The 6,219-nt window shown below is 44.0% G+C and overlaps 1 pseudogene across 1 annotated transcript; it reads right to left on the bottom strand.

The window, feature by feature from the left end:
* Positions 1-3,716: 3,716 nt before the first annotated feature.
* On the bottom strand, positions 3,717-5,752 carry LOC308350931 (small ribosomal subunit protein eS24-like; annotated as a pseudogene). The gene is made up of 2 exons: positions 5,731-5,752; positions 3,717-4,117 (listed from the first exon to the last, which is right to left on the bottom strand). The product of its transcript is annotated as a small ribosomal subunit protein eS24-like (transcript).
* Between the last annotated feature and the right edge of the window lie 467 nt (positions 5,753-6,219).

Genomic DNA, 6,219 nt, shown 5'->3' with positions numbered 1-6,219 from the left:
TACTGTAGGTCTATTGTGAATTTTAAGTTTTTAATTGTACTGTTGGTCACTAGTTATTTCTTAGGTCACAACTGGAGTTTTACAGAGTGTATATTATACACTTATTGTGTATACTTAGCTCCGGTATTGTCTAGAACCTCCTTCTAGAACCAAATTGGAAAACACGTGAGTCGTCATCTAATCCACTTTACACCCATTTTGCAGAGAAGAAACAGAAATGCAGAGGTTTCAATGACTTGCCCAAAGACGCATGGTTAGTGGTGAATTTTTTCCCAAGATAACTATGATACCCCCTGTATGAAGGCAAAGAAACTGCATTACTGTCAAATTTCATTTGCAATTCCTACCTTTTATTAAAATTGAGTGCTTTCTCTGGGTCAGGCATTGTTCTAAAGGCTCATTTTAAATTTAATTTTCATTTACTCCTCAGTAAATGAGAGCTTCCATCTTTTAAGAGTGCTTGCTGGGGGCGAGGCACTGTGCTGAACAGCTCACAAGCATTATTCCACTCTGTCATTAGGTTAGACCTCTGAAAAAGGCATCTGACAGATAAATAGATTGAGAGAAGTGAAGTAACTTGCTTAGGGTGGCTCAGTTAATAAGTAGTGGAGACATTCACTGGTCACATTCATAAACTACCAATTAAACATATTATTTTCTGGTGACAGTGTCCTGCACTGAATTAGTGTTCCTTTGTTTGCTTAGAACCAAGGATTAAATCATGGCATTACAGAGCTGGAAGGGATTCTAGGATTCATTTTTAGAGATCCCAGAGAAGGGAATAAACAGATTTTCTCAAAAGACTGTTATAGCACTTAAATATAACAGAGTTCTTTCTTTCTAAACAAAATAATACTCTTTTTGCCATAATTTGTGTTTGTTTTCTATAATTTTGGCTATTGTGTAATGGCCATAACCCTGCATTGCCTATAACAGAGAGACAATTCCCTGGTTTTTATCTGTCATACTACTGAGCACCTATCACAGGGAGGTTATGTTTGGCTCCTGACATCACATTTGTGGTGACATTCACCTTATTTTCCCCTTGACGTGCAAGTTTTTGTGATTGTCACCTGTCAAGTACCCAAGTATTCCTATGTATTTTTAATCTGCCTAATTCTTTCTTAGTTCTAAATGCTCTATCTTTTGGAACCTTTGGAACTTCATCCAGTATTTGGGAAAACACTAATTCATACTCTTGAGGCTACTTTTAAAGATTTATTTATTTATTTATTTGACAGACAGAGATCACAAGTAGGCAGAGAGGCAGGCAGAGAGAGAGAAGGAAGCAGGCTCCCTGCTGAGCAGAGATGTGGGGCTCCATCCCACGATGCTGGGATAGTTACCTGAGCCGAAGGCAGAGGCTTTAACCCACTGAGCCACCCAGGAGCCCCTGAGGCTACTTTTAAAGTTCAAGGGCCTAACTTCTGTAAAGCGCTAGCTACTTAGAATGCGTTTCTTACCTTCATCAGGTCATTCTGGTGCTTACAGACACCCGTTCGATGGATGTGCTCCCAATCCTATTATCTCTACCTTTGAGAACCAGATCTAGCACAAACTTTAGTGTAATGGTGACACTGACTTGCTTGCTGACCAGATTGTAATGGATTTTAATACACCAAGAAGCACACAAATAAGCCTTTTTATTCCCGCTGTTTGTATTTTCAGTGACTTACTTGCCAAGTTATTGGGTTCAGTGTTGGGCACCCCACATATAAAGTTGCTCAAGATTCCATGTGCTGTGCGTTAGTGAATATTACCCTCTTACAGGAATATCAAAGGACGTTGTGATACTAAGTTAAGGTCATACTTGCTTTACCACATGATGGCCAGCAGGTGGCATTGTTGCAATTTGATATTTATCCTCTTACAGCTCTCAGAGCAACCTTTTCAAAACGGTTTCCAAAGTTAGAAATCTCTATCATGCCATAGAAAGTCTGAGACAGCAATTATTCAAAACTGTACAAAAAAGAAGCTGAGTGTTTATTACGTTTCTTATACCCCGTCACTGGGGAAGGTTGGAGGAGGTGTCGTGCGGTTGTCTTGTTTATCATAACGTGTGCTTCTCTTTCCTACTGTCCTTTTCTCACCTTGATTTCCGGTCTTCATCAGTCCAGTGTCTCTCAACTCAGATTACAGGCAGTCTTGGAGAGCTGGCCAAGTTGAGATGTCTCCAAGGCCTGGATGGCTTGGTCTCTGCACATCCAGTTAATTATTAATGCAAATATTAGGTTGCCCCCAAATCTTCATTATTGATTCTAACCACTAGATGGAAGTCTTGTCACATATATCTTTTATAGCTGCTCCTAGGAGGTTCTAAAATCTCTAGTAACAATGGGTTTATTTAACCGCATCTGATAACACACACATAGACACAGACACACACACAAATAGATTTATAGTTATTAACTTGCAAAGCTGCACCCTTTCTCCCTGTTTTAGAGGGAAGGAAAGACGGACGAAAGAAAGGAACTAGGATCTTTGGATGGAGGGTAATTTCTCAGAGAGGTAAGGTACTTACTCAAGGTCTTTATTTCAAGAGACTTGCTGTAAAAAGGATCTGCTTTGTAGAAATGTGTTCACAACAAGTTGGAATGTGAAGCCCTAAGAAGAGCGGCTAGCACATACGAAGCACACATCAATGTTAATTTTTATCATCGTCATCACCATGCATTCCGACCTGCCCTTGCAGAATAATTGTCAAATATCTGGAGTTTGTCTCGGCATTGTTTCCCCTCATCCTCAGTGTCTCCCTTCTTTTAGAATTGCCCAGGGTGCTCACCTGACCTTCTGCTCTCATGAACAGAAGGGGATTCTCTAAATCATGAACACTTTGGTTTGATAGCAAGTACGACCAAGAGTGTCTGAATTTTAGGAGACCAACAGAGATAAACAACTCATGGTACAATTTCAGACACTGTGGTTCTACCATGAGAGGGAAAGGTCAGGGACACATGCCAGGGCTCCCAAGTAATTGCCCTGTCACCTCTTCCCGTGTGCATCTCTGCAAGACTTTGCCAAGGTAAAAGCTTTTTGATCTTTGGATTTGTTCCAGCAACAATAGAGGGTACCTGCAGGAGTGTTACAAGAGGATTCTTGAATTGGGTGGGAGAGGAGAACTTTAAGGCCTCATTCATTTTATTTTTCAAGTGTTCTTGAGTAGCGGAGGCAATGGGCATCCTTTCGATTCTGGATTTTAAAAAAACCCAGTTTTTTTTTTTTTTTTAAAAGACATCTCGGCCTAGAGCAGATTGTGCAGCTGTCCACTGAGGCCCCTTCCTGAAGTTAGGTGAGTCCGTCCTTCCTTCCTTCCTACCTGCCTTCCTAGAACATTCTTCCTTACAGTCTTCTCTGTCTGGAGTTTTATCAAAGTCATTGGCACTGCAGGATTTTGAAGGGACACAGACGTCAGAGGCGGAGAGTGGGAGATCCTTTTTCTAACTTCTCACTTTACAGATGGGGACATTGAGACCTGCGACGCGAGCATTTTCCCAGAGATTCAGGACTAGAATGAGGATTCTCAGCCCAGTGTCACATCTAATCCCACTGTTCCCCTGCAGAGCAGAACCTGAGCTCATACGGTTTATGTGACATCTGTCACCCACTCCCAGCCAAGTTCTCTCTCCCTCTTTTTTAAAGTTCTTAGTTTATTAATCCTCTAATGAAAAATCTGCACAATCACCACAGATAAAGTCCCTGAAGAACCTTGACTCCTGCTATCCAATCTCCAGCTCACTTTCTGCCAGCACCCACATTGGCTTTTGCAGTCCCTCTGAAGAATAACCTCTTCATTCTGTTCTTGTGTTCCTTTTGCTGTTTTCCTGATATCTTTTTTCTTCTCATCCAGGCCATGTCTTGCAAGTCTATGTTTGGGTTCATTTTTTTCACATACTCCAAGGACTCCTGAATCATGCCAGGACCAGGTGTCTTGCCATTGCCAAAATGGGCTCCGAATCCAAATACAAAGATGGTATCTGGGTGGTCTTGTACATTTTGGCTGGTTTGCCCCAAATTTCTGTCCTAGGTACTGTTGCTTTTCCGGGGTGATGAACCCCAGTGAGCATTTGTTTCTGCTGAAGTAGTCAGTTGGCTATGAACTTCCTGGTCTGGATTGTTACTTTGTTGTTTACAATGGCGGCCGAGCTTCAAGCCATGCTGTCTTTCTCTAAACACACACACACACACACACACACACACACACACACACGCACAGGTAATTTCACATTTGGGAAAGTGAGTCTTGCAGGTTTGTAGTGTAAGGTGCTGCCCAGGAGTGGCAGGCAACGAAGCTGGAAGAATCAGCTGGGCTGGCGTGAGGAGGGTGTGTGTTTGTCCCCCTGGGGGGCGAGAGCTTTTTCCCAGAGGTGATGAAGACTCCCTAAAGACTTAAAGCAGGGAAGTAGCACGATTCCATTTATCTTCTAGAAGAGCCGCTCTAACAATTATGTAGACTGAGGACTACATGAAGAGAGGGATTGGAAAGATGGAGACCCATTGGGACAAGCTTTCCAGAAATGGTGTGGGTCTGGACTAAGGAAGTGGTGGTGAAGGAGAGGAACACATGGGGACCTCTCTGAGTTTGCCCTGGGGGAGTAGTGGGGGGGTGCAGACGCCAGGGTGGGGAGAAGATAAGGCTGACTAGTTGAGGGGTGAGATGGACAGACATGCCTTTGGCCAAGTTGGGGAAAACAGGAAGAAGAAGGTGTGCACGTACGTGTATGTTGTGTAGGACATTTGGAAAGGAGGGGTTAATCAGTTTAGTTTTAGGCCTGCTGGAGCCTCACTGAGATATCACGGAAGCTCAGCAGTGACGGGGATGAGGAGTTGCCAGTTGGGAGTCAATTACTGAGACGTGTAGTTGACGCCGTAAGAATGCACTCAGCTGGGTGAATGTATGTGAAATTAGCGGTTTTCTTTCAAATTTCTACTCTTCAGTTTCCCCACTCCTCCACTCCTTTCTTTTCACGCTTCCAAGAGCCCAGTGAAATCTGCCTGTCCAATCGCTAATCTTGCTTCCTCCTCTCCCACATCTGGGACCCTTCCAGAAGCAATAAGCCCTCTTGGTTTTCCTTTACAAAAGGCGGTGATTCCCACCCAGTGGCGCTCTGTGTCTGCAAGTGTCTTCCAGTTGGTCTGTTGGCTGATTCGCAGTGTCAGGATGGGGTGTTCTGAGGGGAAGGAGGAGATTCCTGGGTAGCTGGGAGAGAAGGAGGGGAAAAAGGGAGAAATCTTTACTTGGAGTAACTTGATATTTGAAGTCTCGTCAACCACAGCTTGAAAGTATTGGACAAACTGAGGGGCTGCTTCCGTCAGGTTGGCTAGGAAATGACATCACCATGTCCCTTCACCTCTTGGTGATGTCCGCAGTGATGAGGGAGGCTGCATGGAGGTGCGGGAAGGAGGAAGCAAGGGCAGGTGAAGAACAGTGAACGTTCATGAAGGAGATAACATCTGGCTTCTCAGCAGAGCATTGGCACCCAAAGTGGGAGAAGAGTGGGGTCTGCTGGATGCCTTGGGCTCTGCTCTTAGACCCACACGCAGGTGGGAGGTGGGTCTGAGCCCAGAGAGCTGGAAGCAGCTTTTCTTCTCCCACTAATCTGGGTTAAGGTCTAGTTTTATGTTCTACTGTAGTTAAATACCAGAGTTTTCTGCCCTTTAGTTTCTGATGTTCTTGAGGATCAGAGAAAACTGGCACCTATAAACCTCATGCATATTAGGTTGTGGACTCACAGTTGGAAATCTTCTCTGCCATTCTGGGCTGACTGCTCTCACCTTGGTGAGAGAGCTGCCCATGGTGACATCCATTGCTCATTACCCATTGTCTGCTCACTGCACTTCCAGAGTGAAACAGAAACATGACATGAGGCAGTGAGCATTGACTAGCTTAATAAGAGATAGGGAGAGATGAGGTAGCAATTCCACAAAGCATTTGTAAATGAAAAGCCAGATGAAAAATTTGAGGGCAGTAGCTTACTAAGTGGAAGTCCTCCCATCCTGGGAGATTTAGTAAGAACCCTTCCAACCTGTTGGGTCCAGCAATAAGTATGATGAGTGAGTGTAAGGTGAAGAAATGGAATCCATTTCTATGCAGGTGGTTTGTTTCTTGTATATGAGAATTGTGCCCCCTAGTGCTGGGCTATGTACAACCCTCAAAACCTTAATGGTGACCTTGCCTGGGAAGGTCTTTGTGAGACTCCTTTCTTCCTTTACCCCTCTTCA

The sequence above is a fragment of the Martes martes genome, assembly GCF_963455335.1.
Source record: "Martes martes genome assembly, chromosome: 10".
NCBI classification, from domain to species: Eukaryota; Metazoa; Chordata; class Mammalia; order Carnivora; family Mustelidae; genus Martes; species Martes martes.
This window is presented reverse-complemented; position numbering and strand designations above follow the sequence as displayed.